Source organism: Salvelinus sp. IW2-2015, linkage group LG28 (genome assembly GCF_002910315.2).
Source record: "Salvelinus sp. IW2-2015 linkage group LG28, ASM291031v2, whole genome shotgun sequence".
In the NCBI taxonomy this organism is placed as follows: Eukaryota; Metazoa; Chordata; class Actinopteri; order Salmoniformes; family Salmonidae; genus Salvelinus; species Salvelinus sp. IW2-2015.
Genome location: NC_036868.1, coordinates 29,665,071 through 29,687,352, shown reverse-complemented (window position 1 = coordinate 29,687,352; position 22,282 = coordinate 29,665,071). Strand labels below are relative to the sequence as shown.

General features: G+C 44.4%; 1 pseudogene; it reads right to left on the bottom strand.

The window, feature by feature from the left end:
• Positions 1-22,282, bottom strand: part of LOC111954591 (utrophin-like) — a 241,603-nt pseudogene that overhangs the window by 13,389 nt on the left and 205,932 nt on the right.

Here is a 22,282-nt window from a genome sequence, read left to right as displayed (position 1 = left end):
GATAGTGAGAAAGACAGGATCATGTTATATAGTAGGGTTAGAGAAGACAGTGTGGTTGCACGCCTGCTCCTGCGCTCCCTCTCTGGCACTCAAGGGCGCCAGGCTGCCCTTCATTACGCACCCTTGTCACTTCCATATACGCAATTCATCTCTCACTGACTACCAGGACTCCTTCCCCATTCCCAGACGCTGTTCATGTTCTGTTTCAAGTCCGTTGTTTTTTAAATATTCTCCCTGTACCTGCTTCCCGTCTCCAGCGTTGTTCCTTACAGAACGCTGACACCACTATACGAAGCATCAGGGAGGTCTTTGTTTTTTGGTTGYTGACGTCGGGTCCAGGTGTCGTCGCTGATGAAACCGGGGGTGCCTCAGCTAGCTCGTCGGGTTTCCACGCCTTAGCTGGCTCGAGACATCTTGCCTCGGTGGSCTCGGCAGGCGCCCATCCCCGTCATGCTTGAAGGGCACCTAGGTTGCCCTTCATTATGCACACCTGTCACCTTCATTACCTACAGCTGTGCAATATTGGACTCATCTGGACTCCATTACCTTGTTGATTACCCTCTCTATAACTGTCTGCTCCCCCGTTTGTTCCCGGTGTCAGCTTTAATGTTGTTTTGTGTTCATGTCCAGACGCTGTTTCTGTCCTGTTCCATGTCCGTTGCTAATCAAATGCTCTCCCTGTACCTGTTTCTCGTCTACCAGCATCGATCCGTACAGTGGTAGGGTAGAATTTTGCCAGCTTTACTGCAACAATGTGTTCAGGGCTCTGTGCCTAGAACTTCACAAAGCACAGGCATCCCAATGAAGCTTATTGACCAAATTAGGCCGAGAACTCTTTCATGCCATACTTCAGATGAGATTTCAAACCTTTTCTCTKCTGGGACTGGTGCTATGGAGTCGGTTGTGTGGAGGTTTGAGGGGGAGGAGAGGCGGGGGGGGTCATCAAATGGTTCATTTCAGGGGATTTTTGTCTAGTTTTTCTCTGTGATGCAAAGAGGGTAAATTGAGTTCAGAGTTGAATGAGAAGCCTGGTTTAAGCCCAAAAGGTAAAGCTTGATTTTACTAGAGCCAAATCAGATGGTGTGTAAGAGCGGACTTATGGAGGGAGAAAAGGAAYGAAGAAGGGAGGGACAGAGCGAGTGCTAGAGGGAGAGAGAGAAACATATGAGGAAAAAGGAAGAGTCACATAGGGAGAAGGTCAGAAAGAGAGGGATTGAAATACTGGGGAGAAGGAGACAGAGAAGAGAAGAGAGGAAGGACAGGCAGAATCCTGGCACCTTGGTGATTAACAGCAGCATCAATGACAACACTGAGGCTTGGCTGGAGATAACACAAAATAAGCAGCTCTCTGGCTTGCCTGGACACAAATGCATAGCACAACAACAAACACATACACACAATTAAAGACGTATGTGTGTGTGTGTGTGTATAACTGAGCATTCTAAGACACAGGTGGTGTTGGAGAGATGAAGACCTCTCTAAAGATCAAGTGTAGGTGGAACAGACCTAGATATGACTCTTTAAAAAATTATTGAAATCATAAAGCGTGACATAAAAGGGAATCAGAATTAATCCTTAGCAGAGTACAAGCTGAACTCAGTGTTAAGCCTGGCCGCCGTCCAAACGCATCACACAAGCAAAGTGATTTTTGGATTTGGGAAATGTGGCTGCGCTCAGATCAGCTTAGACAGGATTTACGGGTGTTAACACGTTTGTCCACAGATTCCAGGCACTTAATCCTTTTAAAGGAAGCATCGATAATTTGCCTGTTAAAACTGACACAGCGCGGAGTAGTGTGACATTAGATATARCGCTGCATTTAGCAGTCTTGGAGTTAAAACAAAATTTGGAGAACATTGACAAATTTTATCCTCATCCCTGTCACGTTCTGACCTTAGTTCCTTTTTTATGTCTTTATTTTAGTTGGTCAGGGCGTGAGTTGGGGTGGGCATTCCTAATATTGTTTTTCTATGTTGTGTTCTAGTCGTTATATTTCTATGTGTTTGGCCTAGTATGGTTCTCAATCAGAGGCAGGTGTGGATCGTTGTCTCTGATTGAGAATCATACTTAGGTAGCCTGTTTTCCCACTATGGGTTGTGGGTAGTTATTTTCTGTTTAGTGTTTTGTTTGCACCTTAACAGAACTGTTCGTTTGTCGTTTGTTGTTTTTGTTCAATATTCATTCTTTATTAAATTATTATGAATACGTACCACGCTGCACTTTGGTCCTCTTCTCCTTCCACCAACGACAACCGTTACAACCAAAACGTCTGACACACTCTGCATTTAGCATACCTTTCAAAAAACTAACAATAAGTGAATGGGGGAAAAAATCTATATTTACATATCAGGATATAATTTGACATATATCCTATTGTATCGTTTTGACAATATGACATCATTTTGCGCTAGTTTGCTGTACCTGCACACCAAAACTCTGTTTTTCTTTCATAGCTTTTTCTCCATCTCTTTTTAAATAAGGGAGACAATTTTGTTTTCAGCACTTTTATTTCCATGACTAATCAAAACTAATTTGCTCCTGGCTCTCTCTTGTCTCTGCAGCAGACGTATGGTGAGCAATATGTTTGGAACATCAAATCGCAGTATTGAATCACAATACATATAGAATCGTGAGAACGTACGTGAGAAAAGAAGCTATATAAATGGGATATTACCTGAGCAGAAAGGTGTAAAAAACACCTTACAGTGGGTGTACTTACTGAGCTGATAAGGATAAGTAGTTTGAGCCTGGTGGCTTTTTTTACTCTGCTACTTCTAATGGAGCTATCACATTAACCTTCCTCATCCTCATAATCATCATCCTTCACCTATCACTTCTGTCTGGCCCTGTAAAAAAATAAAATCTCRATCCATCCATCTTTTCCTCCCTCTTTCCTCTCATCGATCCAAAGCAGATAACATTGTTATAKCTAATCAGAGCAAAAAGCATGTTCAGGCCGTTGTAAGTCGCTCTGGATAAGAGCGTCTGCTAAATGACTTAAATGTAAATGTAAATGTTACTGTGGTGAAACTGTACTTTGGGGTGTCTCGAGCACAGCTGTTTTAAAATAGAGTTTTTTAGTAGAGAGGGCAGGTGGACAGAAAGAGGTGTGGGGGCAGATGGCTGAAAGGAACACAAAACACACGTGAGTATGGACACGCACAAAATCAAATTGTATTTGTCACATGCTTCGTAAACAAAAGGTGTAGACGAACAGTGAACTGCTTACTTACAGGTCTTTTTCCAATAACGCAGAGTTAAGATAAAGAGGGCTTATCACTGAAAACGATGAGACGMTCTATAGGGAGGAGGTCAGAGAACTGGCAGTGTGGTGRCAGGACAAGKACTTCTCCCTCAATTGGAGCAAGACAAAGGACCTGATTGTGGACAACAGGAAAAGGAGGGCCGAACAGGCCCCCAATTACATTGATTGGGCTGTAGTGGAGCGGGTRGAGAGCTTCACGTTCCTTGGTGTCCACATCACCAACYAACTATCATTGTCCAAACATACCYAGACAGTRGTGAAGAGGGCACGACAAAACCTTTTCCCCCTCAGGAGACTGAAAAGATTCGGCATGGTACCCAGACCCTCAAAAGGTTCTACAGCTGCACCATAGAGAGCATCTTGACCGGTTGCATCACCGCCTGGTATGAKAACTGCTCGGCGTCTGACCGTAAGGCGCTACAGAGGGTAGTGTGAATGGCCCAGTACATCTTTGGGGCCAAGCTCCCTGCCATCCAGGACCTATACAATAGGTGGTGTCAGAGGAAAGCGCATAAAATTGTCAGAGACTCCAGTCACCCAAGTTATAGACTGTTTTCTCTGCAACCACACGGCAAGCGTTACCGGAGCGCCAAGTCTAGGACCAAAAGGCTCCTCAACAGCTTCTTCCCCCAAGCCATAAGACTGCTGAACAATTTAAAAAATCGGCACCAGACAATTTACATTGCCCCTCCCTTTTGTATACTGCTGCTACTCGTTGTTTATTATCAATGCATAGTCACTTCACACCCACCTACATGTACAAATTACCTCAAATTACCCCGCACACTGACTCGGTACCGGTGTACCCTGTATATAGCCTCGTTAGTGTTATTCTTATTGTGTTGCGTTTTATTATTACTTTTTATTTTAGTCTACTTGCAAATATTTTCTTAACACTTCTTGAACTGCACTGTTGGTTAGGGGCTTGTAAGTAAGCATGTCAAGGTAAWGTCTACACTTGTTGTATTCAGCGCATGTGACAAATAACGTTACAAAATAAAATTGTAAAAAATCTCGAGTGGCATAATGGATAATTACACAATGAATAACAATAATGAGTTAAAGTAACATGGCTATATACAGGGAGTACCAGTACCGAGTCGATGTGTAGGGGTACAAGGTAATAGAGGTAGCTACGCASATACTGTATAGGTAGGGGTAAAGTGACTAGGTAACAGGATAGAAAATAGACAGTAGCAGCCGTGTATGTGGTGAGTGTGAATGTTGGTGAGTGTGTGTGTGTCATCAGTATGCATGTGTATGTGTGCGTCCGGTGTGTGTGCATAGAGTCAGTGCAAGAAAGGGTCAATGCAGGAAGTCCGGGTAGACATTTGATCAGCTATTTAGCAGTCTTGTTTAGCAGTCTTATGGCCTGGGGTAGAAGCTGCTTAGGYTCCTGTTGGTCTCAGACTTGGCGCTCCGGTACCGCTTGCTGTGCGGTAACAGAGAGAACAGTCTACGGCTTGGGTGGCTGGAGTCTTTGACAATTTTTGGGGCCTTCCTCTGACACCACCTGGTGTAGAGGTCCTGGATGGCAGGGAGCTCGGCCCAAATGATGTACTGAGCCGTCCTCARCACCCTCTGTAGTGCCTTGCGGTCAAATGCCTTGCAGCTGCCTCATGAAGCAGAGGCCGAGCAGTTGCCATACCAGCCGGTGATGCAACCAGTCAAGATGCTCTCAATGGTGCAGCTGTAGAACTTTTTGAGGATCTGAGGGCCAATGCCATAGCTTGTCAACCTCCTGAGGGGGAAGAGGTGCTTACGTGCCCTCTTCACAACTGTGTGGGTGTGTCTGGACCATGTTCATTTCTTAGATATAAGGACACAGAGGAACTTAAAGCTCTCAACCCACTCCACTACAGCCCCATCGATGTGGATGGGGGTGCTTGCCCTGCCGTTTCCTGTAGTCCACGATCAGCTGCTTTGTCTTACTGACTTTGAGGAAGAGGTTGTTGTCCTGGCACCACACTGCCAGGTCTCTGACCTCCTCCCTATAGGCTGCTTCATAGTCGTCGGTGATCAGTCTTACCACCGTCGTGTTGTCAGCAAACTTGATGATGGTGTTAGAGTCGTGGGTGAACAGGGAGTACAGAAGGGGACCAAACACACACCTCTGAGGGGCCCCCGTGTTGATGGTCAGCGTGGTGGATGTGTTGTTACCTACCCTCGCCAGGATCCAGTTGCATATGGGGGTGTTCAGACCCAGAGTCCTGAGCTTGGTGATGAGCTTGGAGTCGTACTATGGTTTTGAATGCTGAGCAGTAGTCAATGAACAGCATTTTTACATAGATATTCCTTTTGTCCAGGTGGGTGAGGGCAGAGTGGAGTGCAATAGTGATTGCGTCATTTGTTGATCTCTTGGGGCGATATGCGAATTGGACAGAGCCATGACCAYCCTTTCAAGGCATTTCATGGCTATAGAGTGCTACAGGGCTCGCACTTCTTTCATATTTCTGTCGCTCTCTTTTCCCTCTCCAATCTGTCTATCCCGCTCGCCGTGTTCCTGATTATGTTTCTCTCTTACGCAGTTGTCTCCCCCTCCCTCAAACACGCCTGATGCGCCTTCGCGTGTGGATTGACTTTTGCCAACGTGTCCTCACTGAAAACCATTTCCAAATCCCACATGTGCTTCAGTGAAGGGACACGTGCACACATGCAGATCATCTGAGTGATATCTGCCGACTTCAGCTCTGCTTTTCCCTCTTATCAGAGCAGGTTGAGGGATCATCACATTCTAACCCCTCTCTAAACAGAGGATCATAGCGACAGAGGGTGTACAGAGAGCTGTGTGTGTGTGTGACCTCAGAGGGCGTCAGAGCTCAGGGAACTCATTCCCCCGATAAGAATCTCAGTTGGGAATAGGTCTTAACACTCTCAAGCTCTCTCTCTCTCTCTTTCTCTCTCTCCCTCAGACAGGCACACGCACAAATCTGCAGCTTCGGTATTGCTTACCGCCTTTCTATCTTTTGTCATCCCCTCTCCCTCTCTCGCCCCGCCTTTTCTCTTGAAAGTTCTCTCTTCCCATAAGCGTCTTCCCACTCCAAGATCATTCATTTTAATCTGTGTCAAAGCAAACCATCTTTCTCGTTTTAACGCACTCTTTTCATCCTTGTCTTTCAAACTCCTCTCCTCCTCCCTCTCAGTTTCTCCATCTCCATTTCTCCTCCTTCTCCCCCCATCCTCTCCGCATCCTCTTTTTCTATCTATTGTTCTCGACTTATTCAATTATTATCACAGACCAAATACTGACGATAATAATCGTTATATTTTTTTTTACACATGCCACTCAAAGCTCCAACACATGAATTGACTGAGAGACTTCAATATTTTACGGCAGGGTGCGACAGTCCACGGAGCCAAACATAACACAGGTAGTCATGACAGAGATGTGAAGTCCATTAGTCTAACCTCAAGGTTGACAAGTAGGTGGACAGTAGGGAAACGGGGAAACCTAATGTTTACTCATGGTTACTTGTGGCTACTAATGTTTACTTACATGCTTCCTGTAGTTGAGCTGCTGTCAGTGGGCAGAGAACCATTGGAACGTTCCATCTGAGCCAGTCTGAGAAACACAGAAACAGACATTAGTTGGATGAGTTAATGAACGTTAAGTTGGGGGTCCGTGCCTACGAAACATTACTGGGTACAGAAGCAACTACTGCTGGCTCGTGCACCATTCTAGGTGACCGGATGAAATGTGACATAACATAACGAGTGGACATCAGACATTCAGACAGAGTTCAGTCCAACAGCCAGGGGGTCAGCCACTACAATATGGGATCCAATTATGACATGAGATGGATTATAGTGCAGTGACTGGGATGAGAGGTTCAGAACCACACCGGTCCAATCCTATTGGGCACGGGTGGAGTGTGGGTGTGGTGATAGATCCATGCGATTGGGAGAGGAACACCGTGGATTACTGGCCCTACACTGGCCCAAGGCTAACAATGGGATAGGGCTAGTATGTTAATACAGAGTCTGTGTGTACAGTATGTGTATGTTTGCGTGCGTGTGTGGTCGGTGGTGTGTGTGTGTGTGTGTGTGTGTGTTGTGTTGTGTGTGTGTGTGTGTGTGTTGTGTGTGTGTGTGTGTGTGTGTGTGTGTGTGTGTGTGTGTGTGTGTGTGTGTGTGTGTGTGTGTGTGTGTGTGTGTGTGTTGTGTGTGTGTGTCTGGCGTCAGGCAGCTTGTTAACTGGTAACAGTTGAGGGGCTGCGTCTTTGAGCTGTGGTGTAATGTTCATGAAAGGGAAGGATGGGTCAGACCAGGTGTGAAATCCTATCAGTATAATCAAATGAAATGTTATTTGTCACAATGTGACCATGCATAGATAATAACAGAGAGTAAACAGAGAGTAGCAGCAGCGTAAAAATGGAGGTGGGGTAGTCATTTGATTAGCTGTTGAGTAGTTTTATGGCTTGGGGGTAGAAGCTGTTTGGACCTAGACTTGGCGCTCCTGTACCGCTTGCCATGCAGTAGCAGAGAGAACAGTCTATGACTAGGGTGGCTGGAGTCTTTGGCATTTTTATGGGCCTTCCTCTGGTATAGAGGTCCTGGATGGCAGGAAGCTTGGCCCCAGTGATGTACTGGGCCGTTCGCACTACCCTCTGTAGCGCCTTGTGGTCGGAGGCCGAGCAGTWYCCATACCAGGCYGTGATGCAACCAGTRAGGATGCTATCGATGGTATAGCATATGGAATGGCTGAAACTGAGGGGGCACCATAATATTTGCAAGGGAGGCTAGCCCTACTGTCTCTAATTTAATGGACAACAGTGTAGATGAAATAGGCGGTAATACATTGCATTCGGAAATAATTGAGACCCCCTTTTTCCACATTTTGTTACGTTAAACTAAAACAGAAATATTACATTTACATAAGTATTCAGACCCTTTACTCAGTACTTTATTGAAGCACCTTTGGCAGCAATTACAGCCTTGAGTATTCTTGGGTATGACAATACAAGCTTGGCAGACCTGTATTTGTGGAGTTTTTCCCATTCTGCAGATCCTCTCAAGCTCTCAATCATATCAAGCTCTGTCAGGTTGGATGGGGAGCGTTGCTGCACAGCAATTTTCAGGTCTCTCCAGAGATGTTCGATCTGGTTGTCAAGCCACTTCTGCATTGCCTTGGCTGTGTGCTAAGTGTAGTTGTCCTGTTGGAAGGTGAACCTTCATCCCCAGTTTGAGGTCCTGAGCGCTTTGGAGAAGGTTTTCATCAAGGATCTCTGTACTTTGCTCCATTAATCTTTCCCTCGATCCTGACTAGTCTCCCAGTCCCTGCCGCTGAAAAACATCCCCACAACATGATGGTGCCACCACAATGCTTCACAGTAGGGATGGTATTGGCCAGGTGATGAGCGGGTCCTGGTTTCCTCCAGACGTGATGATGAGCTCAATGTTGGTTTCATCAGACCATTTCTTTTTTTCTCATGGTCTGAGAGCCCTTTAGGTGCCTTTTAACAAACTCCAAGCGGGCTGTCATGTGCCTTTTACTGAGGAGTGGCTTCCATCTGCCCACTCTACCATAAAGGCCTGAATGGTGGAGTTCTGCAGAGATGGTTGTCCTTCTGGAAGGTTCTCCCATCTCCACAGAGGAACTCTGGAGCTCTGTCAGAGTGACCATCGGGATCTTGGTTACCTCCCTGACCAAGGCCCTTCTCCCCCGATTGCTCAGTTTGGCCTGGAAGCGAGCTCTAGGAAGAGTCTTGATGGTTCCAAACTTCTTCCATTTATGACGGAGGCCACTGTGTTCTTCGGGACCTTCAATGCTGCAGAAATGGTTTGGTACCCTTCCCCAGATCTGTGTCACAACACAATCCTGTCTCYGCGCTCTACGGACAATTCCTTTGACCTCATGGCTTGGTTTTTGTTCTACAATGCACTGTCAACTGTGGAACCTTATATAGACAGYTGTGTGCCTTTCCAAATCATGTCCAATCAATTGAATTTACTACAYACGGATTCCAATCAAGTTGTAGAAACATCTCAAGGATGATCAATGGAAACAGGATGCWATTTCGAGTGTCATATTTTTTTTWTWWATTGTAAACATTTGTCATTATGGGGTTTTGTTTGTAGATTGATGAGGGAAAATGTTTTTCATCCATTTTAGAATAAGGCTGTAACGTAACCAAATGTGGGAGAAAAATGAAGGGGTCTGAATACTTTCCGAATGCACTGTATATATTCTCAACTTCTACGCGACCAAGTGTGTGCAACGTTTGTGTGATGGAAGCGGACAGTGCCTGCTAGCGTACTGTACCTGCTAGCGTACTGTACCTGCTAGCGTACTGTACCTGCTAGCGTACTGCTCTATCCTGGAACGAGTGTCATCGTGAGAGAGCTGGGGTGACTGGGAAAGCCTGGAGAGGGGGAATGAAGGGGCGGAGATGGGTACACAATGAGACACAATAACACAACCAAAAAGACTGATTACAAAGTCAAATCAAATCAGCAGCGAGAAATCAATGAGAAGAAAATAAATAAACAAACAAATCAACAACAGAAGAGTGTGATGATCTAGGTAGCCGGTCAGGAGTTACTGCACCGCTAGTGGGACGAAAGGATGTTAGGAGGAAGAGGATGCTGTAAGGAAGTGGAGGAGGAAGTGCTTGCTTGGTAGATCGGGCAGACAGGCAAACATGCGGTATGARGGCTGAGTGGGGGTGYTTGGGGTGGTGAGTTTTAGATGTATAGGGACATGGGGAAGAACATTCTGATCTGGAAGGGGGGAGGGAGGGGACACATGCAGATACTCACTCATACTGCTCCGGACACATGCTGATGAGAGTGACGGGACTGCAAGAGAAACGGACGGAAGGAGGCAGGGACGGGAGGGGAGGAAAGGCACCACAGAAAATCAATATTTAGGACCACATAACAGGAACACGTTCAAGAACCAAATACAACAGGAGGAGAGTACAGGTGGTAGGGTTCCAACCAACAGCACAAGAGGGTCTATGCTTGGTATAGCCAGCAGTGGWGTGACAACAGGAGCACGCAGCACACCAGGTAGATGTTGCCCTTAGGCACAGATCTAGTATCAGCTTGCCCACACCAAATCCTAACCTTTACTATTATTTACCTTTACTATTATAGATGAAAATACACTGACCTTAGGAGCAAGTTCATCCTATTGCCTCCTAAGCCTGCTCCAAATGAAATCTTCCCTTTCGTCTTAAGCCGATGGTCCAATGGTTTCCAATAATTAAACTATTCATTTCCAAATGATATTGTAACTGATTTCCTATTTAAATCATTTTTGTGGAATATTAACTTACAAGCAAGGTTATGTAGCTCCAAGCCTGTATTTACCGTAGTAGCTAAGTATGCTTTTTCATTTCAGCACTGATTGATTGCAAGGACAAATTTGCAGCTATTATTAGGCTTACTTGACATTTGCCGGCATTACTGTCACGTTTGTCGTCTGAAGATGAGGAATCATCGGACCAAAGCGCAGCGTGGTAAGTGTTCATGTGTATTTATTAAAACAGAACACTAAACAAAAATAACAAAGAGAAATAACGAAACGAAACAGTCCTGTGTGGTACAGACAKAAAGACAGAAAACAACTACCCACAAAATACAGGTGGGAAAAGGCTACCTAAGTATGGTTCTCAATCAGAGACAACGATAGTGTAWCGGTCYTTTTCCTCCTCGTCTGAGGAGGAGCAAGGATCGAACCAAAATGCAGCGMCGTTTGAAWACATACTTATAGTTTATTAAACGAAGACGGAAAAAGACAGCTCACGTCCTGACCAACTAAACAAAGACAAAACAAAGGAAATAAGGTCAGGAACGTGACAGATAGACAGCTGCCTCTGATTGAGAACCACACCTGGCCAAACACACAGAAATAAAAAACATAGAACACAAAACATAGAATGCCCACCCCAACTCACGCCCTGACCAAACRAAAATAGAGACATAAAAAGGATCTCTAAGATCAGGGCGTGACAATTACCGAGATTATCAAAGTACCATATCCTATCTGTGCCGTTCCCTTATTACAGTTACAATTCATTTGCAGTCTTCAAAATGTCTAAACTTGGAATGCACAGTGCAACAAAAAAAATGAATGTAATGTACCGAAAAATAACAGCTGCTAAATATAGATGTGATAGGAAGAGAAGGAAAGGACGTTTGAGAGGCTAAGGTAATTGCTTGTGAGCTCTGAAAGTTAGATCATTCCTTGTGTTATAGTTCGCAATATGAAAGTGGAGACATTCAAARGCAAAACACTGAATCGCGGATGTGTGTGTGTGTGTGTCTCGCATTGGTAAAGAAAGCCGTAGTCTKTTCTCTGCCAAAATGAGACTCCTATTGTACATGATCACTCAGTGAAGCTGAGATTGCACTATTTGGGACTGCTGTCTGCAGTGTGCTAGCACTTTGTGCAACCCCGTTAACTGGTGCCATTAGGACGTTTTTTTTTCTCGACAGAACAACACCAACTAYGGTTTCAGTAGAATTTTTCAAAACCAGACACACTGCTGTGATGTGACGGTTTTCTCTCCTCCAATTTTTCTCATGACAGGCTGAAAGGGTGCAATCTTATGAAAAAGATGAAGAGAGCGAGGGAGGAAGGAGAGAGGGCGACCTTTGGAGCGTTTAGCTCTGACTAATGTTGCAGCTGTTGCTGTATAGAGCGCAGTCAGAACAGGCAGCAGGAGTAAGGGGCCTGGAGAGTCAGTGATGCTGGGCCCTAAGTTCACTTTTCCCTGGGATGGCAGRAGGCCAAAGGACAGCGCAACTACAGCCAACCTCCCTGGGTATACCGAGTAACCACATTTAACCACCGTGATCGACAGGAATGATATTGTCACTGTCAACAACCAGCAACTATGGAAAAAAGTTAGAAATTCACAATGATCACATGACAAACACAAACATGCTCAATGTATACCCCTGATATAGAATAGTCGTAATACACTCAGTAGTCTCGTTCTGACAAAATGTGAACAAATAACTGTTGGAATAACTATTTTCTGTAAAAATAATTATTCCAATTATTTTTAAACACATTGCATAAAAAAAACTGATTCATTGAAATTCACACCTAAACAAAAACACGTCTCTGCATTGAAGCATGTCCCTGGCACCATCAGGGAGACTTTGTGTGTGTGTGTGTGTGTGTGTGTACTTGTGTATTAGGGAAAGGGACTGACTGGTATGTTCAAAGCCAACAGTAGACTCCTACACTGACTCTCAAAATGAAGGGAGGGAAGGGCATTTTCATATGCAAAGCCTTGATCACATGATGTTGTGTGTGCAGAGTGCTGAATATAGTGTGGTGTCATATGTGATACTATACAGATGTTGCTGGAGTTTTTACAGCAACTAGCCTACATGGCACACACACACACACACACACACACACACACACACACACACACACACACCACACACACACACACACACACACACACACACACACACACACACACACACAGTTCCATGTGTTGAGTGTTCCATACTGTAGCAAAAGGTTTTCCTTATTATTGTTTGCATGATGTTGTGTCATATATTCTATCTTTTCACTGAATACCAAAACACGTATTAAATAAAATTCAAACCTGATTATTTCAAAAACACTTGTACGCCAGTGCAGCTCAACAGGTCTTAAGGGACAAGCTGCCCCCACTTTTTCACTTAACAATGTCTGTTTCTTTCCTCCCCTCTCCTCTCATCCTCTATCACCCTCTCCTCTCCTCTATAAGGGGGGTAAACAACACATGTGCATTCTGACACCTTTCCTTGCTTGACAGACAGACAGAGAGGGTGCTGGGAACACAGAAACACTGCCATATGTTCAGGAGGAATTTCATTAGCCCGCYCTCACTACTGCCGCCTCTGCTCGGGTTGACAGAAGTGCGTGTTTGTGTGTGTGTTTGTGTTTGTCAGAATGTGTACATCTCTGTGATGTGTTATTGACTCCACACAAAAGTCTGAGTTAATGTGTCTTAAGATGAGTCCCCAAATGCACGCTCTCAAACTCCAAACCACGCAACTCCTAAACTCATCAGACTCCCTGCTAGAGTTAATGTAGTGTACAGCCTTATCCTGAGCTCTCACAAATAAGGGTGGTGAACGACACATAACACAGCAAGGTAGGTGGCTCCAATGCGTCTTTCAAATTAACATATGCCTCTGTGTTAGATATCCTATTTGTCGTGTGATGAAGGAAGAGCAGGTGGGAGGGAGTTAACAGTGGGTGTGATTGTTTTGAATAGTCATATTCAAGTCACCATTTCCTTTGCAGCATTTTAAAGAATCCCTTCCTGATTTTCCACCTTTTAAAGGCATTTGTCAGGTACACACCACTGCAGGTGGTACACTATATTTACTAAAGTATGTGGACACCCCTTCAAATTAGTGGATTCGGCTATTTCAGCCACACCTGTTTCTGACAAGTGTATAATATCGAGCACACATCTCCATAGACTAGCATTGGGAGTAGAATGGCCTTACTGAAGAGCTTAGTGACTTTCAATGTGGCACCGTCATAGGATGCCACCTTTCAGATTTCTGCCCTGCTAGAGCTGCCCCGGTCAACTGTAAGTGCTGCTATTTTGAAGTGGAAATGTATAGGAGCAACAACGGCTCAGCCGCAAAGTGGTATGCCACACAAGCTCACAGAATGGGACTGCCAAGTGCTTAAACGCGTAAAAATCGTCTGTCCTCGGTTGCAACACTCGCTACCGAGTTRCAAACTGTCTCTGGYAGTAACGTCAGCACAAGAACTGTTCGTCGGGAGCTTCATMAAATGGGTTTCCATGGCCGAGCAGCCACACAGACAAGCCTAAGATCAGCATGCACAATGCCAAGAATAGGCTGGAGTCGTGTAAAGCTCGCAGCCATTGGACTCTGGGGCAATGGAAATGCYTTCTCTGGAGTGATGAATCACGCTTCACCATCTYGCAGTCCGACAGACGAATCTGATTTTAGCGGATGCCAGGTGAATACTACCTGACCCAATGCACAGTGCCAACTGGAAAGTTTGGTGGAGGAGGAATAATGGTCTTGGGCTGTTTTTCATGGTTCGGGCTAGGCCCGTAAGTTCCAGTGAAGGGAAATCTTAACGCTACAGTATACAATGACATTCTAGACGATACTGTGCTTCCAACTTTGTGGCAACAGTTTGGGGAAGGCCCTTTCCTGTTTCAGCATGACAATGCTCCCGTGCACAAAGCGAGGTCCATACAGAAAAGGATTGTCGAGATTGGTGTGGAAGAACTTGACCTGCCTGCAGAGAACCCTGACCTTAACCCCATCGAACACCTTTGYGATGAATTGGAACACCGACTGCAAGCCAGGCCTAATCYCCCAACATCAGTGCTCAACCTCAATATCAATGCCCATGATTTTGGAATTAGAATTTCGATGAACAGGTGTCCATATACTTTTGGTAATGTATTTTATGTCTTAGGCATAGAGAGAGGTGGGAGGAAAAGAAGGACAGAGTGGAGAGATGAGTGGAATGAGGATGGTGTGGTAATCAATCTGAGGAGTGGCTGTATAGATCTGGAATGTGCGTGCGTGAGTGTGTGTGTGCGCGTCTGTGTGAAGGAGAGAGAGAAAGAGAGAGAGAGAGACATACAAAGATGGAAAGATACTGATAGAGGAGGATATAGCAAAAATGGGTGAAATAAAGAGATGTGGGGAGAAAGAGAGACATTCTATGAAGCTACTAGTTGATGGAGACAGAGAGGGGGACATAACTCACACCTCCCGCCACCTGACTTTAGCATCTGCATAATCTGCAATAGCTAAACACCATTACTGAGGATTTATGTGTGTCTGAGCGAGCGACCAGCGTAAATTCCGACAGACTCACTCCACAGCAGAGCAGCAACCCTGTGCTACAGCTCTGTGCTACACGGGAGATAAATTGCCTGAGTCTGCCAGAGGGTATAACGCTCCGCAGACAGGTAAATAAACACACAGGGAGTGTAAATTAAAGTCTTGACAGGAGGGCAACACAACGAGACCATCCCTTCAAGGCACTTACATCTCCATATTGTCTCCATCAAGAACAGTCTGGACTGGTAAATAGCCCAAGCGGGGGTGCTTGGCAAAGTACTTCTTGGAGCGGAACTTGTTTTTCAGCACCTTGGTGAAATCACGCATGTCCTCACCTGAAGTGGTCTGGAGGAGAGAGAGAGAGAGAGGAGAAAGATTGCAAGACGGAGAGGAGTGTTAAATGTATGTTTTTTATCTGGCTGTGTTCCTCGTTAATGAGTTAATTAGCAACCAAATTTCWAATCAAATCCAATTGCATTTGTCACGTGCTGCATACAACAGGTGTAGACCTTATCGTGAAATGCTTACTTACAAGCCCTTAACCAACAATGCAGTTCAAGAAATAGAATTAAGAATAGAATTAATATTTACTAAATGAACTAAAGTTAAAAATAAAATTAAAAGAAACACAATAAAATAACAATAACGAGGCTATATACAGGGGTACCGGTACCAAGTCAATGTGCGGGGGTACAGGTTAGTAGAGGTAATTTGTACTGTAGGTAGAGGTAAAGTGACTATGCATAGATAATTAACAGCGAGTAGCAGCAGTGTAAAAACAAAAGGGGAGGGGGTGTCAATGTAAACAGTCCGGGTGGCCATTTGATTAATTGTTCAGCAGTCTTATGGCTTGGGGGTAGAAGCTGTTAAGGAGCCTTTTGGATATAGACTTGTCGCTCCGGTACCGCTTGCCGTGCGGTAGCAGATAGAACAGTCTATGAATTGGGTGACGAGTCTGACAGAATTTTGGGCCAKATTTTTGGGACAACGCCTAGTATATAGGTCCTGGATGGCGGGAAGATTGGTCCCAGTGATGTACTGGGCTGTACGCACTACCCTGTGTAGTCGGTGATGCAACAAGTCGGGATGCTCTCGATGGTGCAGCTGTATAACTTTTTGAGGATCTGGGGACCCATACCAAATATTTTCCTGAGGGTAAAATATTTTCTTCACGACTATCTTGGTGTGTTTGAACCATGATAGTTTGTTGGTGATGTGGACACCAAGGAAACTCTCGACTCAATCCACTACAACCCGGTCAATGTTAATGGGGGCCTGTTTGGCCCTCATTTTCCAACAGTCCACGATCAGCTACTTTGTCTTGCTCACATTGAGGGAGAGGTTGTTGTCCTTGCACCACACTGCCAGGTCTCTGACCTCCAACCTATAGGATGTCTCATCGTTGTCGGGGATCAGGCCTTCCACTGTTGTGTCATCATCAAACTTAATGATGGTGTTCCTTTTGTCCAGGTGGGAAAGGGCAGTGTGGAGTGCAATAGATTTTGCATCTGTGGATCTGTTGGGGCGGTATGCAAATTGGAGTGGGTCTAGGATTTCAGGGATGATGGTGTTGATGTGAGCCATGACCAGCCATTCAAAGCACTTCATGGCTACCGACGTGTATGCWACGGCGCGGTAGTCATTTAGGCAGATTACCTTCGCTTTKTTGGGCACAGGGACTATGCTTGGGACAGGGTCTATGCTTGGGCACAGGGACTAYGCACAAACCAGATGGGATGGCGTGTCGCTGCAGAATGCTGTGGTAGCCATGCTGGTTAAGTGTGCCTTGAATTCTAAATAAATCAGAGACAGCGTCACCAGCAAAGCACCCCCACACCATAAGACCTCCTCCTCCATGTTTTACCGTGGGAAATACGCATGCAGAGATCATCCGTTGACCTACACCGCTTCTCACAAAGACATGGCGGTTGGAYCCAAAAATCTCCAATTCGGACTCCAGACCAAAGGACAGATTTCCACCAGTCTAATGTCTATTGCTCGTGTTTCTTGGCCCAAGCAAGTCTCTTCTTKTTATTGTTGTCCTTTAGTAGTGGTTTCTTTGCAGCAATTCGACCATGAAGGCCTGATTCAGAGTCTAAATACTGTGAAGCATTTATTTTGTCTACAATTTCTGAGGCTGGTAACTCTAATGATCTTATCCTCTGCAGCAGAAGTAACTCTGGGTCTTACATTCATGTGGCGGTCCTCATGAGAGCCAGTTTCATCATAGCGGTTGATGTTTTTTGAGACTGCACTTGAAGAGACTTTCAAAGTTCTTGAAGTAATGATGGACTATTGTTTCTCTTTGCTTATTTGAGCTTTTCTTGACATTATTTGAACCTAATACCAAATAGGGCTAACTCCCTACCTTGTCACAATACAACTGATTGGCTCAAACGTATTAAGAAGGAWATAATTTCCACAAATTAACTTTTAAGAAGGCACACATGRTAATTGAAACGCATTCCAGGTGACTACCTCATGAAGCTGGTTGAGAGAGTGCCTACAGTGTGCAAAGTTGTCATCAAGGCTTTGAAGAATCTCAAATCTAAAACATATTTGATTTGTTTCACACCTTTTTGGTTACTTCATGATTCCATATGTGTTATTTCATAGTTTTGATGTCTTCAATACAATTCTACAATGTAAAAAATACTACAAATAAAAACCTTGCATGAGAAGTTTTGTCCTGTAGTGTATATATATATATATATATATATCTCTTTTGTGTTCCGGAGTTCCAAATTAAGCAGCAGCAGCTGAAAAGATGAGCTCCTACAAATATTGAAATTTAAATGTTTTTTTTAGAGTAAAGTACATCGAAAAAAATCAAAAGAAAACTGCAAACTGAATAGGAGACCAAACAAGCAGCTAACAAAGAAGAAAGGCTTTTGAAAAAGTAACAATTTTTCATAAAATTATACCGTTTTCTTAGCTAAAGTGCTTAAACGCGTAAAAATCGTCTAGTCCTCGTTGCAACACTCGCTACGGAGTTTAACTGTCTCTGGAGTAACGTCATGCACAAGAACTGTTTGTCGGAGCTTTCATGAAATGGGTTTCCATGGCCGAGCAGCCACACAGACAAGCCTAAGATCAGCATGCACAATGCCAAGAATGGCTGGAGTCGTGTAAAGCCTCGCAGCCATTGGACTCTTGGGGCAATGGAAATGCGTTCTCTGGAGTGATGAATCACGCTTCACCATCTAGCAGTCCGACAGACGAATCTGATTTTAGCGGATACCAGGTGAATACTACCTGACCCAATGCACAGTGCCAACTGGAAAGTTTGGTGGAGGAAGAATAATGGTCTTGGGCTGTTTTTCATGGTTCGGGCTAGGCCCGTAAGTTCCAGTGAAGGGAAATCTTAACGCTACAGTATACAATGACATTCTACGACGATACTGTGCTTCCAACTTTGTGGCACAGTTTGGGGAAGGCCCTTTCCTGTTTCAGCATGACAATGCTCCCGTGCACAAAGCGAGGTCCATACAGAAAAGGATTGTCGAGATTGGTGTGGAAAGAACTTGACCTGCCTGCCAGAGAACCCTGACCTTAACCCCATCGAAACACCTTTGAGATGAATTGGAACACCGACTGCAAGCCAGCCTAATCACCCAACATCAGTGCTCAACCTCAATATCAATGCCCATGATTTTGGAATTAGAATTTCGATGAACAGGTGTCCATATACTTTTGGTAATGTATTTTATGTCTTAGGCATAGAGAGAGGTGGGAGGAAAAGAAGGACAGAGTGGAGAGATGAGTGGAATGAGGATGGTGGGGTAATTAATCTGAGGAGTGCTGTATAGATCTGGGAATGTGCGTGCGTGAGTGTGTGTGTGCGCGTCTGTGTGAAAGGGAGAGAGAAAGAGAGAGAGAGAGACATACAAAGATGGAAGATACTGATAGAGGAGGATATAGCAAAAATGGGTGAAATAAAGAGATGTGGGGAGAAAGAGAGACATTCTATGAAGCTACTAGTTGATGGAGACAGAGAGGGGGACATAACTCACACCTCCCGCCACCTGACTTTAGCATCTGCATAATCTGCAATAGCTAAACACCATTACTGAGGATTTATGTGTGTCTGAGCGAGCGACCAGCGTAAATTCCCGACAGACTCACTCCACAGCAGAGCAGCAACCCTGTGCTACAGCTCTGTGCTACCACGGAGATAAATTGCCTGAGTCTGCCAGAGGGTATAACGCTCCGCAGACAGGTAAATAAACACACAGGGAGTGTAAATTAAAGTCTTGACAGGAGGGCAACCAACGAGACCATCCCTTCAAGGCACTTACATCTCCATATTGTCTCCATCAAGAACAGTCTGGACTGGTAAATAGCCCAAGGGGGGTGCTTGGCAAAGTACTTCTTGGAGCGGAACTTGTTTTTCAGCACCTTGGTGAAATCACGCATGTCTCACCTGAAGTGGTCTGGAGGAGAGAGAGAGAGAGGAGAAAGATTGCAAGACGAAGAAGAGTGTTAAATGTATGTTTTTTATCTGGCTGTGTTCCTCGTTAATGAGTTAATTAGCAACCAAATTTCTATCAAATCCAATTGCATTTGTCACGTGCTGCATACAACAGGTGTAGACCTTATCGTGAATGCTTACTTACAAGCCCTTAACCAACAATGCAGTTCAAGAAATAGAATTAGAAAAATATTTACTAAATGAACTAAAGTTAAAAAAATAAATAAAAAGAAAACACAATAAAATAACAATAACGAGGCTATATACATGGGGGTACACGGTACCAAGTCAATGTGCGGGGGTACAGGTTAAGTCGAGGTAATTTGTACTGTAGGTAGAGGTAAAGTGACTATGCATAGATAATTAACAGCGAGTAGCAGCAGTGGTAAAAAACAAAGGGGGAGGGGGTGTCAATGTAAACAGTCCGGGTGGCCATTTGATTAATTGTTCAGCAGTCTTATGGCTTGGGGTAGAAGCTGTTAAGGAGCCTTTTGGATATAGACTTGTCGCTCCGGTACCGCTTGCCGTGCGGTAGCAGATAGAACAGTCTTATGAATTGGGTGACGAGTCTGACAGAATTTTGGGCCAAATTTTGGGACAACGCCTAGTATATGGTCCTGGATGGCGGGAAGATTGGTCCCAGTGATGTACTGGGCTGTACGCACTACCCTGTGTAGTCGGTGATGCAACAAGTCGGGATGCTCTCGATGGTGCAGCTGTAATACTTTTTGAGGATCTGGGGACCCATACAATATTTTCCTGAGGGTAAAATATTTTCTTCACGACTATTTGGTGTGTTTGAACCATGATAGTTTGTTGGTGATGTGGACACCAAGGAAACTCTCGACTCAATCCACTACAACCCGGTCAATGTTAATGGGGGCCTGTTTGGCCTCATTTTCCAACAGTCCACGATCAGCTACTTTGTCTTGCTCACATTGAGGGAGAGGTTGTTGTCCTTGCACCACACTGCCAGGTCTCTGACCTCCAACCTATAGGATGTCTCATCGTTGTCGGGGATCAGGCCTTCCACTGTTGTGTCATTATCAAACTTAATGATGGTGTTCCTTTTGTCCAGGTGGGAAAGGGCAGTGTGGAGTGCAATAGATTTTGCATCTGTGGATCTGTTGGGGCGGTATGCAAATTGGAGTGGGTCTAGGATTTCAGGGATGATGGTGTTGATGTGAGCCATGACCAGCCATTCAAAAGCACTTCATGGCTACCGACGTGTATGCTACGGCGCGGTAGTCATTTAGGCAGATTACCTTCGCTTTTGGGCACAGGGACTATGCTTGGGACAGGGTCTATGCTTGGGCACAGGGACTAGCACAAACCAGATGGGATGGCGTGTCGCTGCAGAATGCTGTGGTAGCCATGCTGGTTAAGTGTGCCTTGAATTCTAAATAAATCAGAGACAGCGTCACCAGCAAAGCACCCCACACCATACCTCCTCCTCCATGTTTTACCGTGGGAAATACGCATGCAGAGATCATCCGTTGACCTACACCGCTTCTCACAAAGACATGGCGGTTGGAGACCAAAAATCTCCTTCGGACTCCAGACCAAAGGACAGATTTCCACCAGTCTAATGTCTATTGCTCGTGTTTCTTGGCCCAAGCAAGTCTCTTCTTTTATTGTTGTCCTTTAGTAGTGGTTTCTTTGCAGCAATTCGACATGAAGGCCTGATTCAGAGTCTAAATACTGTGAAGCATTTATTTTGTCTACAATTTCTGAGGCTGGTAACTCTAATGATCTTATCCTCTGCAGCAGAAGTAACTCTGGGTCTTACATTCATGTGGCGGTCCTCATGAGAGCCAGTTTCATCATAGCGGTTGATGTTTTTTGAGACTGCACTTGAAGAGACTTTCAAAGTTCTTGAAGTAATGATGGACTATTGTTTCTCTTTGCTTATTTGAGCTTTTCTTGACATTATTTGACCTAATACCAAATAGGGCTAACTCCCTACCTTGTCACAATACAACTGATTGGCTCAAACGTATTAAGAAGGAATATAATTTCCACAAATTAACTTTTAAGAAGGCACACATGTAATTAAACGCATTCCAGGTGACTACCTCATGAAGCTGGTTGAAGAGTGCCTACAGTGTGCAAAGTTGTCATCAAGGCTTTGAAGAATCTCAAATCTAAAACATATTTGATTTTGTTTCCACCATCTTTTTGGTTACTTCATGATTCCATATGTGTTATTTCATAGTTTTGATGTCTTCAATTAAAAAAATACTACAAACCTTGCATGAGAAGTTTCCCTGTAGTGTATATAATATATATATATATATATATATATATATATATATAATTCTCTACTATTCTCTTAATTCCATTATTTCTATTTAAGGGCTTTATTGGCATGGGAAACATATGTTTACATTGCCAAAGCAAGTGAAAAAGAATAATAAACAAAGTTTAAAAAAACAGTAAACTCACAAGTCAAATGTCATTATGTCTCTCTCTCTCTCTGCCTCACTGTCTCTCTCTCTAATGTGTGTTGTGCGAAAAAACGCTTTCTCACAGAATTATAAAAATTTATTTTATGTTTTTTTTCAGTCAAATCCAATTTGCTCCGGGCTCCTGAATTGATGTAGCTGGCAAGACAAGTTGCAAAACTAGTGATTTGTTGAATGAGGTTGCACAGAGGTGTGTGTGTGTGTGTGTGTGTGTGTGTGTGTGTGTGTGTGTTGTGTGTGTGTGTGTGTGTGTGTGTGTGTGTGTTCCTCACCGGCGTA